General features: G+C 38.9%; 1 protein-coding gene and 1 non-coding gene across 2 annotated transcripts in view; one reads left to right on the forward strand and one right to left on the reverse strand.

The window, feature by feature from the left end:
- The window catches only part of PDE6D (phosphodiesterase 6D), a 56,251-nt gene that overhangs the window by 16,550 nt on the left and 20,566 nt on the right, over positions 1-19,135 (reverse strand). The window lies entirely within an intron of this gene.
- TRNAK-UUU (transfer RNA lysine (anticodon UUU)) lies at positions 16,869-16,941 on the forward strand. The gene has a single exon. It is a non-coding gene; the product is annotated as a tRNA-Lys (tRNA).

Consider the following 19,135-nt stretch of genomic DNA (forward strand, 5'->3'; position numbering starts at 1 on the left):
TAGGAGACACAAGAGATGTGGGTTCAGTCTCTGGGTCGGGAAGAACCCCTGGAGTAGGAAATGATAACCTGCTCCAGTATTCTTGCCTGGAAAATAGCATGGACAGAGAAGCCTGGTGGGCCACAGTCCATGGGGGCTGCAAAGAGTCAGACAAGACCGAGCACACCCACAAACTTGATACAAAAGTATGACATTATTATATTATAATTATTCAAGACTGGAAAAAGAAAAAAAGGAAGCAACTTCTTCTGAGCTATTTCACATTCTCTAATAAAGCACATTATCTTAAATGCTGTATAATCTTCAACAAGGGAAAAATTACAAGTTTTGTTATATGAAATTAATGTTTGACTTTGGTTTATTCACTCAAAACCTTATAACTCCTAGAAAATCTCTTGATGTCCTTTTCGTTGCTCATATATTAATCAGCATTTCTTTTCCCACCTTCATCTGTTTAAATGTACATATGTGTGTTTAGTTGCTCAGTTGTGTCTCTTTGTGACCCCAAGGACTATATAGCCCACTAGGCTCCTCTGTCCATGGAATTTTCCAGGCAAGAATACTGGAGCGGGTTGCCATTTCCCACTCCAGGGGATCTTCCTGACCCAGGGATCGACCCCAGGGATCGTCTCTTGGGTCTCCTACATTGGCAGGCAGATTCTTTACCACTGTGCTACCTGGGAAGCCTATTTAAGAGTTTAGGTGAGACCTAAACCTACTTTATTGCAGAAGGAAATGGCAACCCACTCCAATATTCTCGCCTAGAGAATCCCGTGGCCAGAGGAGCCTGGTGGGCTGCTGTCCATAGGGTCACATAAAGTCGGACACGACTGAAGCGACTTAGCAGCAGCAGCAAACCTTCTTTATACTTATATACATATAAGTATAAAGTAAATACATATATCCTAAATATTAGATAGATAGAGAGCAGAAATTGTATTTAGGGGTTTGAATACTTTAACCTGAAAAAAAAAAAAAAAAAGACAGGGATGGCTCTCTTAGTTTTTCCATTTGAAATGAAACCTAGCTTTTATTAATAACTCCTTCTGGTTTTTTGTTTGACTCACATTTTACACTGAGAGGGCTTCCCTAGTGGCTCAGACAGTAAAAAATCTGCCTGCAATGCAGGAGACCTGGGTTTGATTCCTGGGTCGGGAAGATCCCCTGGAGACGGGAATGGCAACCCACTCCAGCGTTCTTGCCTGGAAAATTTCATAGACAGAGGAGCCTGGTAGGCTACAGTCTATGGGATCTCAAAGAGTTGAACACACCTGAGCAACTAACACCTCCATTTTTCACTTTGACTTTACACTGATATCAGTATTAACTATAATTAAAAATTAGGTGATTTTTTTGAGAAAAGTCACTAGAAAATGATTTTTTCTTCTACTGTACTTGTTAAAGCTAGTTCTCTTGAGGTATTTTTTTCTCCTGTATATTATTGATACAATAGTCTGCCAACTAATTTCTCTCCTTCAATCTGCAGTCCATTGTTTTCTTAAAGTGTGGTTTGATGATCTTGTTAAAAACACTGTTCCCAAGGCCTCATCTCAGTCTTAGTCAGAATCTCTTCAGGTGAGGCCTGGCGATGCTCATTCTAAAAAGCAATTCTTGTGTGCAATAAAGTTGAAGTACCATTTGTCTAGCCTTTACAATCTATGTCTAGAGTTATACTTCTAAAGTACAAGGTGGATCATATCATTACTTCCTCTTCAAAACTTTTCAAAAGATTTTCACTGTTCCTAATTTTTTAGCTTGGTTTTTAAAGTTCTTTACATTTCTGCTTCATATCCTTTCTGATCCCTTCCTGTACCCCATTCTTATCTAGGCACAGTGAATATACTATGGCCCATATATACCTCCAGGGGCTTCCTAGATGGCACTAGTGGTAAAGAACCCTCTTGCCAATACAAGGGACATAAGAGATGCAGGTTCGATCCCTGGGTCTGGCAGATCCTCTGGAGGAGGGCATGGCAACCCACTTCAGTATTTTTATCTAGAGAACCCTATGGACAGAGAAGCCTGCCAGGCTATGGTCCATAGGGTTGCAAAGAGTCAGACACAAATGAAGCAATCTAGCCTGCATGCACACGCACCTCTGTGCTCTCTGGTCAGCTTGGATACTCATCTGAAGTCTCTCATGAGAGGAGCCAGAAAGATCAAGAGAGTTGAGCTGCTTTTTGGGAACCCAATCAAGCGTTATGATCACCACAAGGCCACACCAGACAAGCTGACAAAAGGAGATGGGAAGAAACCGGTCTTTAGCTCAGAGGACCCTTGTGGAGGCAATCATGACAGAGAAGCAGAGTAACAAAGACACAGTAATTATCATTGGCAGAGGCTGGCTATAATTGCCCCAGATGCACCAACTGCAGAGCAAAGGCCCCCAGTCATCCCAAGAAAATCTCCCTAAAATATATCAAGTGTGACTAGTCTTTACTTCCATTACTGAGAGAAGGAAACACTCTTTGTGGCTTAAATACTCATTTATGCCATTTTCATATAATGCCATAAATGCTATAGAGCAAAACTTGTCCCAAAGAACGGCAGTTTCTCATGTGATGAGACTAAGAAAAAGACCATAAAGCAGAGCTGCTCAGTATCCTAATCAAAGTTGCACAGCCAAGAGGCAGCAGCCCAGGATTTGGAATGATGGTCAGACTCTGAAGCTTAAAATCCTTCCACTATTCTCACTGCCTCTCCATGACAGGGAGTAGATTTCTTTTCCTTTCCTTCAAAGATTAAAATCCACTCTTCTATTACAATTTTTAAAACTATCATGTTTTTTTCTTAATGGGAGTTCCAAACAACTTATTTTTAAAAAGACCCAGAAAAACTCTTAAGTCTTCAGCACTTCTAGAAACACCAAACTGCTCAAGCCAATGGCAATTCCAGTTTCAGTGAGTGGCTTCTACTCTAGGTGAAGCTGATTGCTCAGGAAACGGATTCACAGGTAGAACAGAGCTTTTAATTCTTTCAACCATTAATTCAGATCTCCCTTACTTTTGCTCATTCGTCCACACCCTGAGTTTTACTGTTTTTGGATGATGCAATTAAGGATGACTATTAGGCAATGGAAGAACAAATACAAGTTTTTAACTATGGATGTATTCAGGGGAGAGAATGAGTCAAGAAATGTGGAGTATAAATGTACTTATTTACAAAACAGAGAGTCACAGGTGCAGAAAACAAACTTATGGTTAACAAGGGGGAAAAGAGATGGGGTGGAGGGATAAATCGGGAGACCCAGATTGACACATACACACTGCTATATATAAAATACACAACTAGTAAGGACCTATTGTATAGCACAGGGAACTCTATCCTCAGTACTGTGTAATGGCCTACATGACAAGAGAATCTAAAAAAGAGTGGAGAGGGAGTTCCCTCGTTGCCTAGTGGTTAGGATTCCAGGCTTTCACGGCTGTGGCCCAGGTTCAGTTCCTGACTGAGGAACCGAGATCCCAAAAGCTGTGCGGTGTGGCCAAAACGAAAAAACCTAAAATAAAAAAATAAAAAGGAGTGGATATATGAATATGTATAACTGATTCATTTTGCTGTACAGCAGAAACTAATACAACACTGCAAATCAACTATACTCCACTTTAAAAAAAAAAAAGTTCCACTCAGTAAGCAAATCAACTACACTCCAATAAAAAAAAAAAGAAGTTCCACTCAGTAAACTTTAAATATGCCAATATTATCTATTTCACTTTTAGAAATTGTTGGTTCTTTTTTATTCTCGACTCACGTAAGAGATTTACAAATTAAAGATTATTTCCCCTTAAAAAAAAAAAGAAACGTTAAGTAAGGGACACTTACTTTGAGGCTATCAGCCCACTGTAGCTCCCTTTGCTTGGCAAAGCAACAAAGCTACCCTTTTCTACTTTACCCCATTCCCCAAAAAAATGTTGAGTAAGGAGAAATAAAGATGTTTATGTAAAACAAGCCATGATTCACACTTACTGGGTAAACACTAGAAACATTCCCTTTAAAGTCAGAAGTAGGGCAGAGACATCTTCTAGCACCACTATTATTTACTTTATTCTGGAGGTACTAGACAACACAATTATAAGAGAAAGAAATAGGAAATATAAAAATTGGAAAAGAGAAAATAAAATAATCATTATGGGCCAGTGATATCGTTATATATCTGGAAAACTGAAAAGAATCAAAAGTTACTGTAAATAACAAACAATAAAAGTAAGGCTGCTTGACTCAAGCTCTATCAGAAAAAAACTCTAAATGCTACTGAGGGACACAAAAGAAATATTAAATAAATGGAAAAGCATACCCTAATTTTGGATGGAAAAAATTAATGCCATAGATTCATCCGTAAATTTAATGCAATTCAAATAAATGTAAACTATAGGATTTAAAAAAAACTCGAAAACTGATCTTAAAATTCATACAAAAAGTATGAGAATCATCAGGAAAATCCTGAAGAAGAACAAGAAATATATCCTTACAGATATTAAAACTTATAAAGTTATAACAACTAAAATAGTGTTGAATATGACTAGACAGACCAGTGGAAGAGAAAAAATCACATGGAATTCAGTACATATTAAAATTCTTAAAGAGAATTTTTAAAGAGATGGGAATACCAGACCACCTGATCTGCCTCCTGAGAAATCTGTATGCAGGTCAAGAAGCAACAATTAGAACTGGACATGGAACAACAGACTGGTTCCAAATTGGGAAAGGAGTATGTCAAGGCTAAGTCACTTCAGTCGTGTCCAACTCTGGGCAACCCCACAGATGGCAGCCCACCAGGCATATTGTCACCTTGTTTATTTAACTTACATGCAGAGTACATCACGAGAAATGCTGGGCTAGATGAATCACAAGCTGGAATCAAGATTGCCGGGAGAAATATCAATAACCTCAGATAAGCAGATGACACCACACTTAGGGCAGAAAGTTAAGAACTAAAGAATCTCTTGGTAAAAATGAAAGAGGAGAGTGAAAAAGCTGGCTTAAAACTCAACATTCAGAAAACTAAGATCATGGCATCTGGTCCCATCACTTCATGGCAAATAGATGGGGAGACAATAGAAACAGTGACAGACTTTATTTTGGGGAGCTCCAAAATCACTGCAGATGGTGACTGCAGCCATGATATTAAAAGATGCTTGCTCCTTGAAAGAAAAGCTATGACAAACCTAGACAGCATATTAAAAAGCAGAGACATTACTTTGCCAACAAAGGTTCGTTTAGAAAAAAGATATGGTTTTTCCAGTAGTCATGTATGGATGTGAGAGTTGGACTATAAAGAAAGCTGAGCGCCAAAGAATTGATGCTTTTGAACTGTGGAGTTGGAGAAGACTTTTGAGAGTTCCTTGGACTGCAAAGAGATCCAACCAGGCCATCCTAAAGGAAATCAGTTCGGAATATTCATTGGAAGGACTGATGTTGAAGCTGAAACTCCAATACTCTGGCCACCTGATACGAAGAGCTGACTCATTTGAAAAGACCCTGATGCTGGGAAAGACTGAAGGCAGGAGGAGAAGGGGACAACAAACGATGAGATGGTTGGATGGCATCACTGACTTGATGGACATGAGTTTGCACAAACTCCAAGAGTTGGTGATGGACAGAGAAGCCTGGCGTGTTGCAGTCCACGGGGTCACAAAGAGTCGGACATGACTGAGCAACTGAACTGAATTGAACATATTAATAGAAACATTTAAAATCAGTGGCAAAAAAAGGATGGGACTATTGAATAAACAGTGTTAGGACAAAAGGGTGGTCATATAGAAAAATTAAATCTCTACCTCAACTCCTTCTATTAAAATGTACTTCAGACAGATCAAAGTTAAAAAAGAAAGAAAGGAAGGAAGGAGAAAAATACAAAGGGAAATATGGGGATTGTTTTTATAATGTAGGATTGGGAAAGGTATAATATGATGAAAAATCCAGAAGCCTTTACAGAAGTCTCTTCCTTCTCTGACCAAAACTGCAAACTGCCAGAAATCCTCATTTCTTCTGTCATTGTCTTATTCCTCCCATTTAGATCTTCTAGAGACTATTTCTTTTCATACATAATGTATTCCTCCATCTGATTTTTTTTAAGAAAACACAGTTCAGCTTTTAAACTGCAAAAGTTTTAGTTTTCACTGTATAACCTTTTATACTATTTGAAAACATTTTAATCTGTATATTACTTAAAAACAAAAGCACAAATAACTTCAATAAGAATCACTTCCTAATTCTTCACCAAAGAAGAGGCCTAATTTTTCATACCCTAGGTCACCTGAATTTCTTTCTCTGGAAGCTTTTCTCGGTAGTGAAGACTTGGCCCTGGCTCCCTCACTGCTCTACTATATGGTAACTTCTGCGGATGGAGAGGATATTCCAAGAGGATCTATTGAATTTGATCAGATTAACCTTTGCAGCAGGTTCTGCCCCGGTCAGTTCTGGAGTCACTAGCTTTATAAAGGCAGTGGTGTGCAGGCTTCTTTAAAAAAAGGGGCAGAATAATCGCGTCACATGTTTCTATCTCCTGGCTAAGACAGACACTATAATCCAACATCTCTGAACAAATCAAGATTTAAAAATGAGCCTCTGCTTGCCAAATGGCTCTCCTGAGTGCCTATATTTGTCTTCCTCTGCCTGATTTTCTAGTACTTGCTCCTCATTATTCCTTTTATTCTGAACACTCACAGGCTTTTAGCAGCTGTTTTGTGTACTAGTCACTGTTTCCCTAATTTGGTTTATGGACTTACTGAGGGCAGAGGTATTCCCACTCATTGAGTTGATAGCAAAAAACAGGGAAATCTTGGGCTATCCTGGCTTTTGTATCACATCAATCAGTAACTTTCCAGTGTGCCAAAAGTTAATTAGCAAAAAAAAAAAAAAAAAAAAAATTGGGGGGTTGGGTGGGTAATAGAGCTAAGTAGAATGAACAAGAATTTGCTTCCAAATTATTAAGTCTAGGGTACTCTGTATAAGGACAGTCAACATTAGTTTTCATAGAGTATGTTTTCTTAGAAAGGATTTTTCTTTTAGGATAAGGCTTGAATTAAGGCAAAAAAGGGACTAATTTCTTAATTAGTATTTTATTTTTATTCTACTTTGTAAAGTACATTTTTTCCATGACACTTATTCTTCCCTGGTGGCTCAGCTGCAATGCAGGAGACCTGGGTTCAATCCCTAGGTTGAGAAGATACCCTGGAGAAGGGAAAGGCTACCCACTCCAGTATTCTGGCCTGGAGAATTCCATCTGAGTGACTTTCACTTCACTATTAACAAGTATCTTAAAGTTATTGTACAGTTCTTGTTTACTGAGGACTTGGTTCTCATTTCCAGTCTTCCTAAAAGTAATCAATTTCTAGACATAATCCTTTTCTTCCATTTTAATTATAGTTAAGAATTATAAACTTTCGAAAATGTAGTCTCTTGCAGATGCTACCAAAATCAAAACAGGGGCACATTCCTAAACTATGCCAGAGAAAACAAAAATCACTAGCTCTGTTAGCTTGAAATTTGACCAAAGAGAAAGGGATAATTTTTAAATGGACTATTATCATTATAAATAGAAGAGTATTCTTTATATTTTCATACTATTTTAAGAGATTTGCTAGTTTGTAAAAATAAACGTCTGCCTGCAGGTCATTTGAATGCACACATTTCACTAGAATGAGGTACCATATTTAAGATCCTGTGATATTCCTTCATATAACAGGAGAGAGAGATTGAGAAAGAAAAGAGGGAGAGAAGAGAGACAGAGATATAGATAGATATGGAGAGGGGGAGGGAAAGAGAGAGGAGGGAAGGGAGGGAAGGGGGGAGAAGGGGGAAAGAAAAATGGGAGAGAGGGAGTGAGAGAGGGGGAGAGTGCCCCTGCTTTTTCATGCAGGTGAATTTAATGTTAGCAGTTTAGAACAGTTGTGTGAAAATGAAGTGTGGCTTTTGTTTGTTTGTTTTTGTAAATTACATGGTTTAAATCGCTCTGCAGGAATTTATTGTCTTAAAAGTACCAAAAAGTTATCTCATAAATGGAGAAAATTTTCTGTAAATTAATGTTTAAAGCCCTGATTTGAGATTAACTAGGCATGGGGTCGCTAAGAGTCGGACATGACTGAGCAACTTCACTTTCACTTTTCACTTTCATGCACTGGAGAAGGAAATGGCAACCCACTCCAGTGGTCTTGCCTGGAGAATCCCAGGGATGGGGGAGCCTGGTGTGCTGCCGTCTATGGGGTCGCACGAGTTGGACACGACTGAAGTGATTTAGCAGCAGCAGCAGCAGCAAATCTCTAAAAGCGAATTTCTGTTTACTGTGATTTCTTCAGGCAGGGCACATCCATGGTTAAGTCTTCATTGTGATAGGAAAAAATGCCAGTCATGTTAGTTAACAACTTCTGAAGATTATACCCCAGTTAGATATAATCATATTTCAGATCTGAACCCCCTAAAAAGCCAGAACTTAATTTGTCACACCACTGTAATATATCTTTCCCTACCACACAAGGCTCTCAGAAAAAGATATCTTTGATGTCTTCATAAAGTGACATTTTTTTCTTTTTTTTCCTAAGCCTTCCTAAACTTGAAGTGCATCATTATCACATCAATGGCACCGTATAATAAGCATAGCTAGGCTTCCCTGGTGGCTCAGGTGGTAAAGAATCTGCCTGCAGTGTGGGAAACCTGGGTTCTGTCCCTGGGTTGGGAAGATCCCCTGGAGAAGGGAATGGCAACCCGCTCCAGTATTCTGGCCTGGAGAATCCCACGGACAGAGGAGCCTGGTGAGATACAGTTCATGGTGCAAAGAATCATACATGACTAAGCGACTAATACTTTCATTTTCTTTCAATATGACCTCAAGCAAGTGCCAAGACCAAATTATCTGCATGAGAAACAACGTCCAGGGCAGCACTAAGTTTACTCAACCAAGGTAACCTGAAATTCTTGGCTGTATTAGTGTTTGCTGGCAGAGGTGGCTGCTGTCAATTCGCCCCTGTCACATTATTTTGCTTTGTCTCAGTCAGAAGCCACAGGGGAGGGCAACAGGGTTTGCTTCTAACTTGTAACAACAGCAGAGGTTATGGATTCCCTCTGCTGCCTTGATGAACCTGACTCCTGGCTCCTCGCCTGGAAACACGGTAAAGCTAGAGACAGATGTATTGTTACCAAACAGGACAAGAAATCTGCTATTCTATGAAATGTTTGGTTGGCTACTTGGGGAACATGGAAAAGTCTGTCAGAGGAAGGGAAAAAAGGAAATTGTATAGAGCTGGCTTTGACCAGAATGTCTGCTACCTTCGTTGATATCCTTGGTTTCTTTACTCCACTTCTTATTTCTTTTAATACACATTGTAGTCTGACTGTAAATAAGATAGCTGAAAAGCAGCTACTTCCACGACTGTTTTGCATGGTTATTCACCAAGTGGACTCTCAGGGTAATCCTAGAAGGTATTTGACCCTGGAAAAACAGTAGTTAATGGTACTGTACCAATGCCCCTTTCCCGGTTTTGATAATGTAGTATAGCTATGTAAGATGTTATCATTGAGGGACATTGGATAAAAGGTACATGAGAACTCACTTTCTATTTTCACAACCTATTGTGGCCTAAAACTATTCCAAAATGGAATTTGAAAATAAAAAAACCCAGACACCCATATGTATATTACACTAGCACTAGTTTCTAAGACATTTAAGACTCTATGAGCATGCTCAGTCATGCCTGACTCTTTGCAACCCCATGGACTGTAGTCCACCAGGTTCCTCTGTCCATGGGATTTCCCAGGCAATAATACTGCAGTGGGTTGCCATTTCCTTCTCCAGCAGACCTTCTCAACCCCAGGATCGAACCCGGGTTTCCTGTATTGTAGGCAAATTTACTATCTGAGCCACCAGGGAAGCCCTGCTTCATTCTACACCATATGCTAAATTCCAAATCACTGAAGAAAAATGGTTGATTATCTCATATTGTTTACTATAAAATACTGCAATTGGCCTCAAGAATTACATATAAAAAAATACAGATGAATATGTAACCTAAGGATAAAGAAGGCCTCTCTAAAAAGAAAAGCAAAAGAAAAAAAAACATAAAAGAATAAAGTGTGTATAAATTCCAGAAAAACAGTTTAAAACCCAAGTGGTTTCAGCAGGAGGGGGAGAGCACTAGACAGAGTGCTCTGGGGACAGAGATTGAAGCAGACTAGGTTTTTCAAACTATTTTAAGTTTCTACAAGAAGAATGTATCCCTATTACTTAATTTAAGAAGTATCTCAAAAGTCAAACCATAGAACACTTTATACCTCAAAATCATCAAACAAAGTTAAGTCAAATGAAAAACTAGAAAAATATGACAGGCAAAGGGACAATGTCTTTACCACAGAAGGAGCACTTACATGAGAAAAAGACAAAATGGCTCAAAAGAACAGTAAGCAAAATCATGCAGGAAATGCAAGTTTTCACCTGTCACACTCCCCCAGCCCAGCCTGGCCCTCACAGAAGGAGAGAAAGAGCTGCCTCCCTGGGACCCCAAGGGAGAGGTGCCTCCTTGAGGGAGGATCAGGTTTCAGAGAAGGGGAGGGCTCCAGGAAGTGTTCCTGGAGGGAGGAGACCGTGTTTAGAGCAGAAAAGGGTTTTCTGATGGGGCGGTGTTGGGGAGAATTGGGTGGAGTAAGAGGCAAGAGGGTGAGACCACCAGAATGGACTGGTGCCTGGAGGAGCCTGCGCTTTGGGAGGGTACAGGAAGTTTATGGAGTCATTTATAGCCTGTTCTCAAGGTTTCCAACTTTTGACAAAATTATTTGGGTACTAAACTTGCCCAAAGGGCTTTGTTTCTTTGGGCATTGACCTTCCTGACCTCTCTTGACCTTCCTTTTCAGTCACCAAGTTCTGCTATTTTCTTCCATTAAAATGCAGTTTCACCTTTTTTTCCCCTCTATCCAATCTGCACACTACTGCCAGACTATTGTTTCTAAAATACCACTTCGATCTTGTCTCCTTCTTGCTCATAAACCTCTCAGTGCTTTCTGCTGTCACTGGGTCAAGCATAGACACACCACGAGGAGTCTCAGGTTCACTTCAAAAACACCTGCTCCAGCCAAAATGGTTCCATCACAGACCTGTCCCTGTATGTGCCACCATCCCCCCAAAACCTTTTTTATGTTTTTCCTAAGTCTGATTTCACACTCGAAAGACCCTTTCCTTTTTACTTCTCCATGATCTAGCATTTTTTCATATTCAGTTTCATCCCCTCTTCTCCCACAAGTATACAATGTGCTTAAAGCACAAGAGTGGAGTCTCACAGACCCGGTGATAATCACGGCACCATTATTTAATAGTTTTGTGACCTTGGGGTCACTTTCTTTATGTTTGCATGCTAAGTTGCTTCAGTCATGTCCAACTCTTTGTGACCCCATGGACTGTAGCCCACCAATGTTCTCTGTCCACGGGATTTTCCAGGCAAGAATACTGGAGTGGGCTGCCATTTCCTTCTCCAAGGGATCTTCCTGACCCAGGGACTGAACCCAGGTCTCCCTCATTGCAGACAGATTCTTTACCGTCAGAGCCACCAGGGAAGCGGTTTCCTTAAGGCTTAGTTTGCCTCAACTCCAAAATGTAATAAATATTTGTATGATTTTTGTGAAGATTCAATGAGAACTGATGTATGTAAAACTAACACAGTGCCTGGAGCACAGGAGATCAGCAGTAATGCCTGGAAGCTCACTAGACAGTACTCATTATTACTGTCCAAAATACATTTATTTTCTCTGAGTATCAAGTTTTTCTTACGATTTGGTGCTTGTGTGCACTGCTATCTTCTCTCTTACATTTAGATGTTTTATACTCATTAACACTGGACATAAAGCCCTGTGTTAGGTGCTTTACGTACACAAAACCACATGGGTTAGGTACTGTTACTTCCATCACTTCACTTTCTGGATGGGAAAAAGTTTGGAGATATTAAAAACCAAACCTAATATTAAACAGCTGGAAGGAAGAAGCAGGTGATTTTCTTTTGATTGATCTATTTTTAAGGTTGAAAACTGTCTACGATTTCCATGAATGATCTCTGGACAGTCCTAATGAGTCAGGTCTGGTCTTCCCTCACCGGGAGATTTCCTCCCAGGGAGAACTGAGCACCGTCACCAGATCTGGCTTCGGCTTCGCTCCCCAAACGGCCAGAGCCTGCTCTTTCCTCCAGCGACTGCTCTGACCCTTTGACTTTAAGAAAGAAAGCACACTAGAAGCCCCATGTTTTGTTATAAGAAGAGAGGAAGATCATTTCTGGCATGAGAAATCACGCCATAAGGCATCAGAACAAAAACCAGGTTTCCATCAACGAGAAGCACCCTGTCTTTCTGAGGAGAAAGAGAGGCTCTTAATAGAAAGAACCAAGCCTTCTGAGAACAGAAGAGGCCAACCTTTCCCAAAGGCAACATTTAAAAGAGTGTGAGTCTTAAAGAGTCAGAAAGACAAAAGGACAAAAGAAGGACAGACCCCCACAACTGTGTATTATTTATTCTGATCTATTACATGAGAGTGCCAGTACATACAACTAGATTTGTTTGGTAAGAACAGTACGAACATAAAAATGAACCACTGTATTAACTGACATGGTAATTATGTTTACAAGCTGATTGCCAGTAGAATCATCACACATTAGGCCTCTTTAGGAGCCTACAGTTTCCAGACGATGAGAAAGCACTGCCTCTGCGTGAAACCTGCAAATTTTATCTTGCTAACTCAAACTGTTTTGCCTGATAAAGGTTAAAGAACTTCTTTAAAACAAGCAAACAAAAGAAACCAACAGCCATAAAACAAAACAAGTTCATCTACTTAAGAAATAAACATGTCTCCCCCGCTCTACTGTTTCTTAACTACCAAGGGTACTTTAGAGGGCAGAAGGAGTAGATATACATTCCTATCAGTAGGGGAGCTGCCCACTGCCAGCCTCTGGACAGACACCCTGGGCATGGATTCTCTAAGGCTCAGTGTTGGTAACTTCCTGAGTTGGGAGACTGAGACTGGTGGATGAGCAACAGGAGTTTTAAGTTTTCTCCCTTCATTCACCCACTTATCAAATTCTGTTCAGAGGATCTTTACTTGTGGAAAGAGGGCAAAGAACTTTTTTCTTTACAATGCTTCTCTCCTACATGTCGGAAGAGAATTATGAGGACTGGAGGGATTAAGATGGTGATATTTCCCAAACTGCTCTACAAATTCAACTTAATAAAATCCCAGCTGGCTATTTTTTGGCTGAAATTGACAAAATGATCCTAAAATTCATACGGAAATCAAGGGACTCAGAGAATTCAAACAACCTTGAGAGAGAAAACAAAGTTGGCCAAATCACACTTCCTGATTTCAAAACTTGCTATGAAGCTACAGTAATCAGATGGTGTGGTACTGGCATAAGGACAGACATATAGATAAATGGAAGAACTGAGAGTCCATAAATAAACCTCACATTTACGGTCACTTGATGTCTGACAAGGCTGCCAAGACAATTCAGTGGGAGAAAGAATAGTTTTTTCAACAGATGGTGCTGGGACAATGGGCTATCTACATGCAAAAAAATAAAGCTGGACCCCCAACATTCACATCATACATAAAAATTAACTTAAAGTGGATCATAGGTCCACATGTAAGAGCTAAAATTACAAAACTCTTAGGAGCAATACAGGAATAACTCTTTGTGACCCTGGGTTAGTTAAAATCCTTCTTAGATATGACAGACTAGAAAAACACGATAACAAAAGAAAAAAAAGAAATAAACTGGATTTCATCAAAGTTAAAAACTCCTATGCTCCAAAGGACACCATTAAGAAAATGGAAAAACAACCCACATAGTGGGAGAAAATATTTGCAGATCACGGAGCTGAGGAGCAAACTGTATCCAGAATATATAAAGAACTCTTATAAGTCAATAAGACAAATAACCCAATTGAAAAATGGGCAAGAATCTGAATAGACATTTCTCCAAAGAAGATACAGAAATGGTCAAAAGCACATGAAAAGATGCTCAACATCATTAGTCACCAGGGAAATGCAGATTAAAACCACTCTGAGATATTACTTTACACCCTCTAGGATGACTATTAGTAGGAAGACATGTGTTCAAAACCATGGAGAGAAACTAGAACCCTCATACACTGCTGGTGGAAATGTAAAATGGTGCAACTTTTGAAAGAGTCTGGCAGTTCCTCAGAAGGTCAAACAGAGTTACCTTATAGCCCAGCTATTCTGCTCCTAGGTATATGCCCAAGAGAAATGAAAACATAATGTTCACACAAAAACTTGTACATGAATGTTGATAGCAATGTTAGTCTTAATAACCAAAAAAAAAAGTGAAGACAACCCAAATGTTCATCAACTGATGAATGGATAAATAAATTGTGGTATATCCACACTATGGACTATTATCTGGAATTGAAATGGAATTAGACACTAATATATGCTATAGCATGGATGAACCTTGAAAACATTAAGTGAAAGAAATCAGTCACAAAAGCCCCCAAATTCCTTGATTCCATTTATATGAAATATCCAGAATAGTGAAATCTATAGAAGCAGAAGGTAGATTAGTGGTTTCCTACAGCTAGGATGGGAGAAGGCAATGGCACCCCACTCCAGTACTCTTGCCTGGCAAATCCCATGGACGGAGGAGCCTGGTAGGCTGCAGTCCATGGGGTCGCTAGGAGTTGGACACGACTGAGCAACTTCACTTTCACTTTTCACTTTCAAGCATTGGAGAAGGAAATGGCAACCCAGTCCAGTGTTCTTGCCTGGAGAATCCCAGGGACGGGGGAACCTGGTGGGCTGCTATCTCTGGGGTTGCACAGAGTCGGCCACGACTGAAGCGACTTAGCAGCAGCAGCAGGAACACAGCTAGGATGGGAGGGTGGAGGAAACGAAGAATGACTGCTAGAGGAAACAGGGTTTCTTTTAAAAAGGTGATGAAATGTTCCCAAAGTGACTATTGATGGCTGCATAACATTGTGAATAGAATAAAACCCACTGAACTGTACATTATAAATGGGCGAATTGTATCTCAATAAAGCTGTTAAATGTGTATTTTAAAAAGAATTACAGGTAAATAAATTTATATTAAAAAAATTACCACACTAGGAAAATAAATAAAAAGAATTACAAGGATATCAAGAAAAAGGCTTCAAAATTAATGAAAAGGTCAGGAAATGTTTCAAAAACAAAAATCCACAAAAGAAGCATAAAAACACTTGGTAAGTATGCGAAAAGGAAAGCTGTAGGACTAGAAAGAAAGTAAAAACATCCTTGGTCTGGATCTATTCTGAAAAACAAATTTTTAAAAAACACACTGTGGCAGGGGAGGGATAAACTGGAAGTTTGGGATAATATATGAAAAGTGAAAGTCTCTGAGACCCCAGGGACCGCAGCCATCTGAGCCACATTATATAATAGTGTGTATATGTTAATCCCTGGGTTTCCCTGGTGGCTCAGATGGTAAAGAATCTGCCTGCAATGCAGGAGACTCCAGTTTGATCCCTGGCGGGAAGATACCTGGAGGAGGGCATGGTAACCCACTCCAGTATTCTTGCCTGGGAAATCATCCATATGATTATATGGACAGAGGAGCCTGGCAGGCTAAAGTCCATCGGGTAGAAAAGAGTTGGGCACAACTGAGCGACTAACACTTTATTTCATATATAAAAAGAGATAAACAAAGACCTACTGTATAGCACAGGGAACTATATTCAATATCTGGTAATAACCTATAATGAGAAAGAATCTGAAAAAGAATATCTATCTCTGAATATCTCTCGTAAAGAGTCAGACACGACTGAGTGAATGAACTGAACTGTATCTCTGAACAACTTAGCTATACATCTGAAATTAATACAACTTTGCAAATCAACTATATTTCAATTTAAAAAACATATTATATGTCAATTCTATCTCAATAAAACTAGAAAAAAATTTAGAAAACACAAGAGGGAGAGTCTAACACAAACTGTTCCCCCCTCTTTTTTTTTTTTTTTGCAGTTTTATGTGATATTAATAAATGACAAAAAAGGTCTGGTCTGCACATGGACTCTTTAGATATAGGAAGAGCTTACTACTACTACTACTAAGTCGCTTCAGTTGTTGTGCGACCCCATAGATGGCAGCCCACCAGGCTCTGCCGTCCCTGGGATTCTCCAGGCAAGAATACTGGAGTCGGTTGCCATTTCCTTCTCCAATGCATGAACGTGAAAAGTCAAAGTGAAGTCGCTCAGTTGTCTCCGACTCTTAGCGACCCCATGGACTGTAGCCCACCAGGCTCCTCTGTCCATGGGATTTTCCAGGCAAGAGTACTGGAGTGGGGTGCCATTGCCTTCTCCAAGGAAGAGCTTAGTAGTAGTTATTTCTCATGCCAAACACACCTTCCACCCTAATATTTTCTAAATCATTGTTCTAATAATAATAAAAAGATACAGAATTAGGCTATCAGATTTACTAAGGCCATCAATGAAATCCATCATTCATTTGCATAGAACCTTGAAGTTTATAAATCACTTTTATACATTTTATCTCAGCTGATCCTCTCAAAGCAGGTATCACCCCCATTTTAAAGATGAAGAAATAGCCTCAGAAACATTAACAGACATTTAAAGCCTCACACCTAGTGAGAGGCATAGACAGATTAGAACCCAGGCCACTTTCTAAGTTTATAAAGAAACTGCTCTTTTGTATACAATATTCTTATAATAAATATAATTTTTTTCTTGTTGAATTTTCTCTTACAAAAAGTGTTCAGAACTAATTTTAAATAGCAGTTTGGTCCATATTGAAACATAGTTTAATATACAGTATAATAATTTTTCTATATTAATTTCAATCATATATTTCATTTTTAAAAAAATCAAAAAACAATTACATGGGGAGTTCCCTGGTGGTCCAGTGGTCAGGACTTGGCACTTTTACTGCTGTGGCCCTAGGTTCAATCCCTGGTTGGGAAGCTAAGATCCCATAAGCTGTGTAGTGCAGCCAAAAAAACCCCTCAAAAACAATTACTCAGAAATGTACAAATTCCAAGCTGACTGTTACAGAGTTTGACTAATGGCTAAGAAGTCAAAGTAATGCTTTCGGGCAATAACTTTGCTATGCATCCAAGAGTCAAATGTGTATCTCAACCATTTAATTTACTTAATATACTAATATCAGGAAATTGTCTTTCCTTAACTTGTGTTTTCATATCTTATTTAAGAATTAAGGCACTATAATGACAGATAGTATAGTATATGTATGTCCTCCAAAACATAATACCAGTCTGAACATAAATAAATATGGTCTGAAAAGCTAATCCCCAAATTTTGATATAATTTTAGATAGAAGTTTTCCTAAATAATTTCCCCTTTATTTTCCTTCCAGAATGTCCAGAACTCCAGAATGATCATCTACTATTCAGTTGTTAAACACTGGTGTTAAGTAATGATCAACCTATAATTGTTGGGAAAAAAGAAAGAAATCAATTGAATATGGCCAAAGGGTTCTGAATTACAACATGGCTGAATTGGACATTTCATTTGTCTAACTTTACTGAACGTTTATGAGTGTTAGGCTAGCACACACCGTGATTAATAAGACAAGACTGTGTGCATGTTCTCTGGAGTGCTCCTCCAGGTAGGGAAAACTATTAGGTAAAAGAATAATTACAATGAAATGTGAGAACAACTATCTATAATGAAGACTTGTACAAAGTACCATCTCTGGCTTGCTTATGATCCGGTCTTGTGAGATAGGATAAGTATCAGTGACTAAAACATGCCTCTAAAGCTGAAGAGCCGCTCACTGACCTGTATCACCTTTCAGTACTGTGCCATACCCAGGTGTCTCCTCTCTTCCTGATTTGCATAATCAGGCAAGATAGCCCAGGTTGATAGCACTACTGTCTCAGGTTAAGGCACAAACTCAGATCAAATACTACTCAAAGGAACATAAATTCCCTCATGATCTTAGTAGGTATAGCTCCTGAAGTCTTCAGGTTGTGAAGTGTTTCAAAATTTTTCTCTTCAGAAGAAAAGCTAAGTTTAAAAGCTCAGTTAGAACTACAAATAGGCAAATAAAACATTAAGCCTATTTCTCTGAAATTAAAGACTGTATATTTCTGAACCTTTTATATATAGATTCTGGTAGAGAAAAGGTTAAATGGAGTAAAAGCAGAATTTTTCCCCCACAAAGTCAGCTACTGTATATCTTTTAAAAGGTTCCCCAACTATAGAATGTATCTCCTTTCTTCCAATTGTAAAGACACTATCAGCAAAATTATTCCTTTCCCATATAGTGCAACTGGACTCGGTCAAGAATAGAACAGTCAAGAATAGGCTGATAACTTATTTTTTCTTTTGAAGTTGGAGGAGGACTAGTATTTATTCCCAAGTTTGGGAAAAAGGAGGTACTTGAATCTCTTTAATTACAACACAGCCCGGCCCACTATAATATACCGTTGATGTTTTCAAGATTTTGCTCAAAGGATATTCTAGCTTTACATACCATAATGTACACAGTAATGCAGAGGACACTCAAACTGTGAGAGGCATTTGTTGTCTTGAAGCACAATTCCAACTAAGCCAAAAAGGATTTGCAGGGGAAATTCAGAAATATAATGCCCTTCAACAGGACATGTAGGCTGCAATCCAAATATCATTAAGGATTCCCTAGGGGGCAGCATCTTCTGGGATGGTAAAGTCAAGTTTTCTGTGTTAAGTTCAAGTGCTCAAAAAATGCTGGTACTCAACTGATGACAGTTGCAAAAGCCTCTGGGAAGGTCTAACCCGACTTCACTGCAATTCTGATGTCTTCATTTAAACACAGTTCCTTCTGTGGACAAGGAAAGCTTCCAAACACTATAGATTTCTCTAGGAGTTAGTCTCTCAAAGATGCTAGTCAGTATATAAACGTATCTTTTAAGTAAAAATACAATCCTGGGTCAAGATTCACTTTAAACAATAATAAAACCTATTTAAATGATATTTAATGGTATGAGAAAGTGTTATTTGTGTGTGAAAAAAGATAAAATTTTAAAATGAAAAAGTTTACAAAACACATATAATGTGATCACATTTATTAAAAAGTATATATATATATATATATATATATGAGGGTTTTTTACCAAAAGGATTCATGTCTATTATAGAAAATTTGGAAAATAGA

Source organism: Ovis aries, chromosome 2, assembly GCF_016772045.2.
Source record: "Ovis aries strain OAR_USU_Benz2616 breed Rambouillet chromosome 2, ARS-UI_Ramb_v3.0, whole genome shotgun sequence".
Taxonomy (NCBI): Eukaryota; Metazoa; Chordata; class Mammalia; order Artiodactyla; family Bovidae; genus Ovis; species Ovis aries.